This window comes from Acanthopagrus latus, chromosome 6 (genome assembly GCF_904848185.1).
Source record: "Acanthopagrus latus isolate v.2019 chromosome 6, fAcaLat1.1, whole genome shotgun sequence".
In the NCBI taxonomy this organism is placed as follows: Eukaryota; Metazoa; Chordata; class Actinopteri; order Spariformes; family Sparidae; genus Acanthopagrus; species Acanthopagrus latus.
Genome location: NC_051044.1, coordinates 26,928,396 through 26,941,581, shown reverse-complemented (window position 1 = coordinate 26,941,581; position 13,186 = coordinate 26,928,396).

The following is a 13,186-nucleotide window of genomic DNA, read 5'->3' as shown; positions in this document are numbered from 1 at the left end:
AATCTACAAACATGATGAGAAAATGGTTGGACAATCAAAGATCAGACTGTCCAATGCATCCTCATACTTAAACGACTGAATAGGACAATTGCCAGTGACCCCTCAAAACAAAATATATTGCCATTCCCAAAACAACATGACTGTTGCCGTGTACCAGCGGCAGGCATACTGGAACCAGTTTGGTTGGGTTTAGGATAGAAAACTACTTTGTAGGCGTTAGGAAGAGACTGTTGTTTGGGATCAAATACATACATTACTTAACATATGTATGTATGTAATTAGTGGATATAGCCACTGTGACGGTACCCATAGGTTTCTGATGAGCCAGTGTGAAGCTCAGATTGTGTGGGAAAATTTCCATTTGGCAGTTCCTGATTCACCCCAACAGCTGGCTAATCAGAGGAGCAAAGAGGTGAAGCAGGTGTAGAGCTTGAAGCTACAAAGCTAGCTAAGGCTAACAAGCTATCTATGGTCACACATAAAGAAAAGTGATTTTAATCTCACATCATCTTTTTGACTTTGACCGCAGAATCATTGTGTTTATTCGACACAATGTTGAATTATTTGCCCTCCGTTCTGCAGTTTAAGTGTGCTCGCTGCTACCGAGGTTGAGAGGTGAGATTGAAAATAAATCAACTTTATGATCCCAAAAGTTTAAAACAAACTTTGTGCTCTCCTTGACTCTGGATTCTTATCCTCCAGCCAAGCTCCAGGCTCTGTCCACAGCTCTCCCATAGCCCAGAAGACAGCTAGCTGTTACCTTAGTCAAGCGTAAATTTAAGTAATTCAATTTAAACAAGTGAGCTTTATAAAGGACCATTGCCTATACAGTTATCATGATGGAGAAAATTAGCTATAGACACCAAAACTGTTACGTGCTCCAGGCTCCAGACATGGCAATCCTCAAGTGGCTATTTGAGAGAGTTTTATGCTTTTTGGTACGTCTGCCTTCACTTTCTTGTTTAGCGCTGGAAGTTGCTGCTTTGTATGTAACTATTAACTGCATTGCAAAGTTAAAATAAGTCACTGTTGTCTTTTGTTTTCCCAGAAGACATTAATAGCAGTCCTGGGTGAAAGTCCTGCATCTGTTCTAACCATCCGCCCTGCCTCTTCCTATCGCAGTCTTGGTTGCTCGTTATACCAAATCATCTGACTTCCTCCTTGAATGTAAATCCAAGTCGTAATAAGCTGCTTACCAGACTCGACCTATGTGGTCATTTTAACTGATGAGGACAGGTTGGACTGTCGCATGTGAAATGAATTGAAGTGATTTGCAAGGGCTAAAACACAAATAAATACAAAGACCATAAAATTAAACTGAAATATGCAACATTTGTGATATTGAATTAAAAATTGAATACATTATATGCGATACATTATTATCAGTGTATGCATGTCTCCTTGTGTTATATATTTCTCGAAAATAAAGTGTGAATCAGTTCAGACTGAAGATTTTATGCAGCTTAAAGGACTGATAGTTGATAACTGATTGATGCAAACCATCCTAGTAAATAAATGTTTCTTTATCTCTGACCTCCTCGTTCTTGGTTGTTGCAAACACTCGCATCACAGCTTTAAGAGACACCATCTATTGTAGATACTGAATGAATGAATACCTTAACAGTCTGACTAATGTAGCGTCCTGAATTTCAATTGTACAGTACCAAATCACTATGCAACAAGGGAGCACTGTCATCACAAACAATACACTGGCCTTGAGGCCTGCGAATTCCATCGCTGCGCTGTTGATACACACACTGACACACCAACAAGCACTCCAGCTACAACATGATAGTCTTTCTGAAGTGTGGAAAAAAAAGATCTTGAAGCCTGTCCCCTGTTGAGCGTGTCTATTTCAGTTCAAGTGCCACTGGAAACACAGGAGCTGTTGGATATGGCATTTGTAGGACACTCGTCCTTGTCGCTCCCCTCGACCTCTGTTCTCAAAGACAGTTCCCTCAAGTGGTAGATCACTGTTTGGATCACTTCAGTCTGAAATATGTCCTTGTCACATAATGGGAAATGGCGCTGCTATGTCAGTGTGAGAACAGCATACAGGACAACATTGTTCTTGAGCATCATCTGTTTCCCAGAGAGGTCAGTGTGAGAGCTGAGGCGCACAACACAGTGTTACAGGATTATCTTCAATTACCAAACATTTGTTTTCTGCTATTACATATGAAGACCAAGAGAGGAATCTGACTCTACAAACAAGGAGACTATTATAGCGCAGTTGCGAGGAGCACTCCTGCTGTTACAGTTACGCACTGTGATGATAATGCTGTACTGGAGCAGTCCAGAGACACGCTGTATGAAAGCCTGCTATGCTATGGAAATGCACTTTTATGTATAAAACAGATACATTGTGAGTTATCGCTCATTTGTTTTCACTCTGTAGCACAGAAATATGTTCCTGCTCAATAACTACAGTGTCCATGCACCAATTGAAGATTGCATGTTTAGCACTGAAAAAGAAAGGGTTGTGCTGTACTGCAGCAGAGGAGTTAATTAGCAGCCAGTATCAGTGCTCCTTCCCTTTGATTTCACTGTATTTCTGAGGTCTTAATTATGTGTTTCACCTAATTATTTAGTGTTTGAAAATGACATAAAGGCAACCACTGGCTTCCATTTTCTCTATAAACAACCTATGTGCAGTGTGTCATGTCAAGTATGTAACAGTTAGTATTATACATCGTATTTCTAAAGTGAGTTTCATGTCGGGGTCTCATTAAAAACAGTTTACAGAGACCAAACAACACCAAAAGTTGTGACTTTCGAAACGGACCATACATTCACAACACTGTGTGACCCTACATGGCTTTTTTTTATTCAGAGTAAACTACATAAGGTTTAAAATGAAGCAAAAGATAATTGTCAAAGCTGATAGTTTAAGCGGGTTAAAACAGAAGCAGTGACCTCTACTGGCCATATTTATTATGATGGGTGCAAAGAGGGAAGTCAGGCACGGTTGCGATTGTTTCGAAACTAACATAACATACTGCACTACGGTCACATTCATACGCTACTTAAGTCATGCGATTTTGGGAGTCATTATATCAGCAAGGTATGAGGACATGTTGACCAACTTATTTGAAAGAGCACTGAATTAAAATTAAGATAATTATGTGAATTTGTTCAATTTGTTTCCGTCCAGATTTCCAAAGTAAAATAAATAGCTCACTAATCCTAACCCTAACCCTAAGATCACAGGGTTACACTGAGGATGACAGAAAAGAGGTATGTTTTGTGCATGAATAGGCCTAGTGAAATTTTGGGAGGGCAAAAAAACATGACAGCGACATATCCATTACTGGTGCAAGTTAGCCAGTTAACATCACTGCTAACTAACATATGGAAGGGAGCGTGACACGTGATCACCACTTTATCTGTGTTTTCAGGCAACAAACAGACTTCACAAGAAGAAAAAAAAATATAATACATCCTCTCTGAAATTGCATCAGTCACAAAAAATTACAAGGACAGATTGTGAGCATTTAAGAGTAACTGTTATTTCTCAGCCTTTTTCTACATGCCAAAAGTTCACAATTAAGGAAGTCTTCCATTACACAATGTCTGTTACTATCTGTTGAACATGTTGGTTTATCTATGATGACATAGGAGATGAAGGAAATTGAATCGAAATTTAGATGAAAGGTCAGGTGCTACTCACAACTTAAGATCATATATGACAGCAGCATGTAGAGGACTATACAAACATTTTGTCCTATTTGTTATGTAGTTGATTACAGTATGTTTCTTCATGTTTTTTACACGGTCTGTATGTCGAGGCGGTAACCTTGAATGTGGGAATGTATTAATATTCTGTATTAACATGACATATTTGTCAGTACTGGCCTGAGAAATGGATCCAGTCACATTTAAGTAATATTTTGCATATGCAGTATTTTCTAATAGAGGCTGAAGGTTGTTGGACAGGTCAAATTAAAACCAGGCTCGAGCAGCTGCAGAGATGATAATCCAAATCCTCCATCTTTTAATTATCATACTTTGATCAGTTGTGTGGAAAGTTGCAATTTAGTCACACAGCACAAACGAGGATTAGTCTGCATTCATCAGGAAATGATCAGCGACTCTGAGAGAGGCCGTTTCAGTTCTGTTATTTTATGAAAACCAGACTGAAATACTTTGGAAATGCTCCACATTCATGGAATTCAAAGCCTTTAAACATTGCCCACAGTTTATATTTACTCTAAAGCTTGCGGAGTACACAAAGGAAGCAGGAGAGGGAATGGAGAATTGTCTCGCTTTATCGTTAATCTATCCCTACTGAATATCTGACAAGGTAACTTTTGATGTACTGTGTTCTGTTTTAAATGTATTGTAAGAAGTTAATGAAAACTGTTGTGTGTGCACATGTATTTTTACATAGCATTAGTCCTCTTACAGTGTATGAATTAGGCTCTAACTGTGACAATGTTAGACCTCCTGAAAGCGGCACAGGAGCTCAGACAGCACTGCACACACTAGAAAAAAATAAACGTAGATTCTGCACATGCTGTGCAAAATTGCATGTTGCGGGTTACATCTACAGGGAACACTGCTTGTGACCAATTTTCTCATTACCTGGTGCAGCACAATTACAAAGCTGAGTGCTCTGGCTGATACTGCTCCATAAAACCTATTGGAGGTCCTTTGTGGTTTTTCGAACATAAAGTGTGTCTGCATAAACAGATGCCAGTTTTAAAGCGAAAACATCTGCACATCTTAAACTGGCTGGATCTCTTTCAAATTACCTGATGGCTTTGGGAGCAGCGCGGGGCTTCAGGAACTCTAATGTTTTTTAATAACATCCAAATGGCCTGTCCTTTACTGGCCAGGTTCAAATGCTGTCCCATCCCGGGCCCGAGCGGATGTGGACAAGGTCAGGTGGTTTTCACTGCTGCACAACACATGCATGCACCTTAATGGTTGCTCAGAGGATAGTGTTAGCCCATTAGCTCGCCTATACTACGCTCCGCCAGTTTTCGGCTTAATTCAAAACACTTGTGCGGCGGGTCAAAAAGAAACCGTAATGCTGAAGTGATTAAATGTGAAATGTGTTGTTGCAAGCGAAAAAACACTTGAAAACGCCGCACGCCGCTCCGCTGTTGTGTTTAGCGACACAAGACTCGCATTAACAAAGTGATCTAATCGCGTGCTGCTTCACCATGTTTACATGCATCTCTGCTCACTAATCGGATATGAGGTTTCTTCAGAGTTCAGGCCCTGATCGCTTCATTAGTGTGAAGCTGCTCTTCCTCCAGAGCACACAGCACTAATACTGTCTCCCTTCAGACACAGCGCTGCAGCCCGGAGTGGCCTCCCGAGGAAGCAGCACCATTAAATATTAATGCCATGTGTTTAGAGGGTTTTTCATTTCAAACAGCGGGTTTGTCAGCATCTTATGTAGTGTTCCTCAAGATTAGGTCCATGTGGAAAATGGGGTCCCGAAGCTTTGTGTAGCGTCGTGCCTGCAGAATAATTTAGGCCTGTTTTTCTAATGGTCTTTCTGTGTTAATATTGCCAACATTTTCACTGTGATTTTCCTTAAGTAAATGGAGCATTTTTAAGTGGGCGAGAGTACTGCTTTCTGTATCTCGCGGCGCGCAATGTAGCTGTCACGAGGTGAGGAATGTTTGGGCGCATTTAAGTTGACGTCACTTCAAATATTGGACGCACGTGTTTCTCGCAAGGCCCCCTCTGCAGCTACACCCATGGTGCAGAACGCTGTGGAAGTGTGACATCCAAGAAAATAGCATTCGGCTTGACCAAATTAAGACATTCGAAAACCTTTAAAATCTCAGTTGCGTCGGCATCATTTCAAGCTGTAGCATTCGCTGTCATTGCCGGACTACCAATCTCCATCTCTGACTGCAGCAGGACATGTCTCAATTTACGAAAAAATCTGTCAAGAATTTTGTCATCTGTCCTCATTTTTTTGTCATTTGTTCTATTGTCCTAGTTTACATGCCAATTTCACAATTACCCCCTCAAATGAACCTGACCTCACTCTCATATAGGGAAGCAGTGTGTGTGAGCATCATCCTCAATTAGGTCAGGGGCGTTAATAGTACAGTGGAAAGCGAACACTCCCCGCAACATCCTCCAGGAATTGTGCCTGACACTACTGACTCTCTTGAATCTATATTTGGGCCACGCGCGTGGATGTGTGTCACCCAAGACTACTCGCCTAATCTCCGCCAGAGAAAAAGTAAAGTGAGTTGTGTGCCCATGGGCGGAGATTGTCAAGGCACAAAGGGAGCTCCCAGCAGGCACGGCGAAAAACCAGGCCCTGGGCAGGTTTTTATGATACCTTTCAATCAGCGGATGATTCCCAGCTGAAATGACAGGTGATTTGACTCACTCTCCAATTAATGACCTCATTTTAACAATTAAGAGCAGAGGAGGAGGAAGGGGAAAGCCCCGCGAAAAGACAGCGAACAGGGCCGGGGGGCGAGTTTTGATGCCTTGATAGTACAAGGTGTAATCTCACCATGCCGAACGTGACTGGAGCCCGTCGTCCCGGCTCAGGTGACCTCTCCCTCCTTTTAACCAGGTGGCATCCTGCAGGGAGAGCACACTTTGTCGGGGAGCTGGCGAGGGGACGGGAGGGTGGGAGGAGGAGGAGGGTGTGGCTCGGATAAGGCGAAGGGGTGACAGGAGGGTGGCAAGGGGATGATGGAGTGCATCAAGCTGTGCGTGCCCCCCCTTCCACCCTCTCTTGCCCCCACCCCCCACAGCATAGAGGAAATTAAAGAGCTGTGTAGCAGGAGGAGAAGAGGGGAGGAGGGTGGTGATTTAGAGCGTGGCGCAGGGGGATGGGGACCCGGCGCATTGGAGTTAATTACTGAATAATGAGGAACAATTTATTGTGTTCTTGTTAGAGACATCAAAATGCTGCTGGATACTGCCTATAGAGAAGTGCATGCCTCTCTCACTCCTCGTGCATCGGTTAAAGTGGGGTGTTTAACTCGGGGCCATTAAAAGGCCCCCGCCTTGCTTTGCCTTACCTTATAAAGTGGGGGTGTTGCAGGTCTTCTGGGCTGATGAGGGGACTTATCACATTACACTTAAATACTTCCACTTTTCTCCAGGCCCTGTGGGTTTATGCTAAAACCTAATGAGAGCTACATTGACTCAGGCTTGTGCTGACGTGTAAGTTATAATTGACTGTTCACTACCCTACACCTGTACACACTTTCCATTGTCTCTGTTCATTTACAACGATAATGGTGACGGATATACCGCTCAATATTCATTCACATTTTTTGAAACAATGGTCTCTCGATTGAAACTGTTGATTTTGCAGACGCTGACAACCGTTGCTGGCAGATTTTGGAAGCACGCAAGCGAGCAAATTCAGCTAACGTCGGACACTCAGCCTCTCTTGACTTTTAAGTCCTCCAGTAGACCTGTGATAATCCAGGCAAAGGATACTGAACATGGTGCTGAAAGACTGAAGGCAAATCCACCAAATCAGTCACCTCACCGAGCAGCTGATAATCCTTGTGGATGACATGGAAGTGAAGAAATGGCATCTTGCATCGCAGTGTGGCTGGTTAGTCCCAGTATGTTTAGTAAGGTCAGGGAAGATCTAAGATAAGACTCATATGTACTTCTAACTTAAACCAGTTTGGCTGCTTATGTATTACACATTTCCCTTTTTGTTGTTAAGCAAGGGTAACGCTATCATCAGTAACATTGGCCATTGAGCAAAGTGTTAGGGCAAGCTAGCTAATGTTACATTTGCGCAGGACAGTCCCGCATTTAGACATATTTCATGTTGCTTACTGTTCCTTTAATATCAGTGCAGAGTGGCAGGGTAGCACACATTTCTAATGTTAACCTGTGAAGCACCACTAGTGGTAATGATGATACTTTTCTTTTCTCTGGGATGACGTGATTGATAACATGACGTTGTGGCGAATTGCCAGCGTCCATGCTTTTCTATCTCCATCAGATCACGACAACACCAGGATTACCACTGTAATGTGAGCAAAATCCCCACAGCTAAAGACATCTTAAAGGGGCTCTATGTAATAATTTGTAGCAATTTCATATTAATCACTTTCCTATTGACCATATGTGAGCAGATTGTAACATGATGTGAAAAATGAGACCTCCCCCGTCTCCTATAAAAGCCTGTGGACAGGTTGTTTAACGCTGCCCGGCTGTTGATTTCTTTGTGACGACTCGGATCGGATCTTCCACGACAGTCCACATGATGTGACTTTATGCACGTTCTAGGTTGCCTCGTCTCAGTGCCTGAGTAGCAAACGCCAGATTAGAAATCCAATCCGCAAAAATAAACTAATGACCGGCTTCCACCAAAACAGGGAAGTTCCACAGAGCCTCTTTAATGGAAATGTCAGGTTAGTTAGCTAGTTACCCGGACATGCTAACAATTGCAGCTCGCTGTACAGCAGATAAACTTTTGCTCCTTTTCGGTTTGGAAAGACGAAAAAAAACCACCACCTCTCAATCCCCCTGAATGCCTGGTATCGATCTTATTAAAGCCCGATGAGCACCATGCAGCTTTGTCATGGAGATGTCCAAAGCTTGACAGGCTCACCGTGCCTAGTTTTGGTTGAAAAGCTATGACTGGATGATTGCTGTTTTGATTGGGGTTTAGTGAAGGGTCAATTGTTTCCCATTTTACCGTCCCACTGGTGTAAACCATCTAACTGGAAAGCCATTCTTGCCGTGCAGACGCTTCCTCCGTGTCACCCCCAGAGGATGTCATGTTCACAGTTATGGAATCCACATGTACACGGCAGGTTGTAGGTATGCTTTCATGCCGGAGGAATTTCCTGCCAATAATTCTTTCATTATCACTGTAAACATGACACTTCCTCCACAATGTTTACCGTGGTTTTTGTAAAAAGCCTGCCTGAGCATAACTTTACTCATATGGCAGCAAAGTGAAAAAAAGCAACACCGAATGCAACTTGACTTCATTCTCCGCCAGAGAAAGACCAACTCTCTCCTGTCTTAACAGCAAAGTGTCAGACTTGCTATCAGTCCTTAGCCGAGTGTGAAGTATCCCAACTCTTTGATGTGTTAAATATGAAATCTGACCATAGAACAAAGCAGCTGTCAGCAACCAGCACGTGTCAAAAGCAATCCACGCCAATTATTATTGAGTTTCTGTCATGCATGCATCTGCTGTGCAGACACTGAGGTGTGTTACAGTACCGCGGTGCTAACAAAGACTTCAGACAGTTTTCAAAAATAAACATCACAGGCTTCACTTGTCTTCATCAAAAGGCTGCTGATGATCGTCTGCAAATACAGTCCAAGATGCACCCTTTGTCCAGAACGCTTGGAGAAAAGGTTAAATGATTCGCTGCAACACAGTCGGGAGTGTCAGTCCCGACGCTGTACTGTGACCTCGAGAATATGACTTTAACTTTGTCAAAGGTTCTCCGCATTAACAGCAACACAATCACTGGATCACAAATCACACACTGTAAGTTATGAGAGTTACATGCTGTGTCTCTCATGACATTGAGGGGGGAAAGTGAGAAGGTGCTTGCTGAGTGTGTAGCCATGCTGTGTTGCCCAAATAGATACGTTCCATCGGAGAGTGATGCAGCCTTCGGAATGATCCCGCTAGACAGATGAGTGCTACTTGAATGTTAATGAGGGCTCCTTTAGACACGCATAAATTAAATGATTAGATGTCTGCAATCATGCAAGGTCCTTAGGTGTCCCCTATTTATGGCATTTGAAATGTAGCTGCCTTTATTTACGACATGTCTCCCCTGCACAGGCTTCGCCACCTGAGCAGCCTAACGCTTTCAAAAGACGAGTTTTTTAATGACCTGCAAATGAATCACTCTGGCAGAATCGTAAGAGAAGCGGAGCCCTCCCCCTTTTTGAAAAACAAAAAAGGGAAATTGTGCCATCCACTGAAAACAGCTCGCAAGATGTCTGGGATGAAAGCGGCGCTCCGCAGGAAGTGAGGGGACGCAGTAAAACATATTTGTTTCAGAGATGCTGCTTACCGAAAGGTACACTGCCGAGCCCTCGGAGAGGGCCTCAGAGGACGGCACGGTCTCTGAACGCAGTCACCTAACAATGAATCTTCCTGCCGCCCGGTTCACAAGCTCTTCATTGTCGTTTTCCAGTCGCAACAACAGCTATTTTCATCTTCATGATTGCATTAATTACAGCATAACTCACGTCTCCTGGCTCCGCTCATGTTTTCCCCACAGAAAACAGCATGTCAAGGCTTCAGCAAAGGAAGGCAACAGTACATATACCCACTTGGCACTTCATTAATCAACACGAGGAAACAGAATGGCTTGACACTTATCTAGCACGCAATGAATCTACTACTGTATTGTGTTTTCTCTCATTCAATGCAGAGGATCTTAACGAGATTTAAGGCTGCATTTTCATTAATGCAATGATCAAAGAGATGCGGCCACAGATACCCAGATATGTAGACATAAGGCTTCATGATGGACAGACGGCAAGTGACTGCTTTTCTATTGAATCATCAGGCGCATTTTAAAGACTTCTCAGGGTCCCAAGCAGACCCTTGGGTGCACGGGCAGCAATAATGAGAAGCGCCTAAGTTACAGTCATCCACTCTCGGGCCAAAGTGAAGGCTTTTTTTGTGTTTCTGTGGTGAGAGAGAGAGAGAGCGAGAGCGAGGAAGAGAGAGATTTCTCTTAAGATTCTCGCTTTTTTTCCCCCCCCTCTATTTATTAGGGTAATGAATTTCCGACTGCAGTGCCAGTTCCACTGAGCCTGCTTCTCGGCCTAATTCTCTGTAACATTTCCTCATTGCCGCTGGGGAACATTATATGAAGGCAGGGCTTACAATACCATCAATATGCCCAAGACGACAATCGGACGTCTCATAGATATTAATGGAAGTGCAAATTAAATCAAAGTTGGAGTGCAGCTATCGGGGCTATGATCAATGCCTTTTGCACAGTCAGATTTAATATGGGGTTTGTAATTTGAGTATCCAAACAAAATGTGCATCTTAATGGGAAAGATGAAAGTAATCCCACATGGGGAGGAAATAACACATTAGCTGCATTGTAATTAGAGAACTCGGAGTGCAATGTTTCCCCGGTTCAGTATTAATGTGGAATTAAAGCCTGATACATTTACAATGTGGATACAGGATGCGGACACTTGAATTGTTTTTCAGACACCTCTTGAGATGTCATAGGAGGGATCTTTGCAAAACAACAATCATAATCACGTCGGTTGAACAAATTAGCATCAAGCCCATACGAGCGAAGAATACAGTCCAATCCTGCGACTGATAAAGCAGCCGGGACAAATCTGTGTTATTGCAGCCGGCGCAAATAACGAAAGAAAACGCGCAAGGTATGTTTTGATTTAATTACGAAATACTTGATTTGATCATGTAAAAACCTGTGTTTTGAAGCCAAGAAACTTAAAGGGGAGCCCAACAACGAGGGTGTGAAACATGATTTGGGTGAGAAGCTCTTCATGAAGCCTGACTGTGCGAGTCACCGCACAGGCATTCAAACGGAATGCGATCAAAACTGCTGCTTGACAAAGTCTTCACTCTTTTATTTATTGGCAATCCATCTGAGTACACACAGCAGCCAGTTAAAGTCACCCCATGTGAAGTCAGCAGGTAGCATGAGGAGAGCAAACAGCAAAACAGCTTTTCGATGAATAACGCATGAGATAACAAACACAGACAATGATCCAGTGCCTTCAGCGAGTCAAGCACGCACGCACACAGAGCATCGCATGAACAAGAAAGGCTAATTTAATTTGATGCAACCTCTTGTGATCAACATGAAACAGGGCTCGATGGTATGAGATACACCTTTTTGTTTTCTTGCTGAGAGTTACATGAGTAGATCAACAGCACTCTCTTGTCTGCATACCCAATATGAAGCTGGTTCAACCAGTCAGTTAGCTTAGTTGAACAAAAAGTCTGGACGCAGGTGGAGCGTTGTGCAGAGGTAACAAAAAACATCTAAGCACACCTCCAAAGATTATCTCTGATTATCACCTTAAATTTCAGGTCGATGCATGGAAGGTGTACTACCAGCAGGGGGCGGTAAGGACTGAAGTGAAGAATGAACACGGTAAAAACACCCAAAGCGCCCATGTAAGGAAATAGTTATGGAGCGGTCCGATCACATGACTTTGATCCAGGAGATCAAGTTGGAATTGAGCTAGACTGAGCTAGCTGGCTCACGGGAGCTAAAGTTAGCGGCAATACTCTGGTGATATGCTGCCCTCTATTGGCTTGGAGTATGAATTTGACAGCTGGCTTATTCTTACATAGCGTATTTCACCTTTAAAGCTTTGTTTAAGGTCTCTGAAATGCCCTAATAGCTGCAAAATACAGTGACAAGTGCATTTATCTTTTGCAGTGGGGCCGCACAGTAAATCAAAATATAATCCAAATCTTGATATGGCAATATGGCTAAGTGCAGTATCCAAACCGCAAGAATCAGCATTTCTTTTGACACAGGTAAGATGTGTGACAAAACAAGATTGTAACGAAGTACTGCAGTGATGCGGAGAGGCCCTGGTCCACAAGTCTTGCTCCTCCCAGATGACTCCAACAAATGTCAAATCATCTTGATGTGAATTATTTTTTATTTCAGTGAAAATTAAAATTGGGATGCAAAAAAATCATTTCCACTAATCATGAATCATATCACAATTGCATTTGGATTTAGAGACATGTTCTTCAAATGAATGAAGTTAAAAGTTCAAGTTTTACATGTATTTTGAAGCACTGCAACTCTGTTTTTGGCAGAAAATGAGATGTTCCTCCAGGTAATTCGTCAAATTAAAGCTAATCAGGTCATTAAATTTGAAGTTCAGACACTACTACCAGCTGTTATTAGCAGATAAATGTTGACATTTCCCTTTTGCTGTTTCACAAGTCCTCCTACCTCTGATGAAAGCGTCAGTGGCACAGCTCAATTTATAAGGGGGTAACATTTCATCCTCAAACACCTCACTGAGTGGCTAGGTAACAGGACGCTATAATCCATCAATAAAAGTGTATTGATATTGTCAAATGTTAATATGTCATCCATAAACCCTTGGGTCCTCTTGTCAGCGGGACACAGCCTCCTCAGCAACACGTACCGCCTCGCCGTGTTGCTGGCCATCGACCCGGGTCTCCCTGTGAGCGGCTGCTGCTGTAAAACGTTGCATGCCC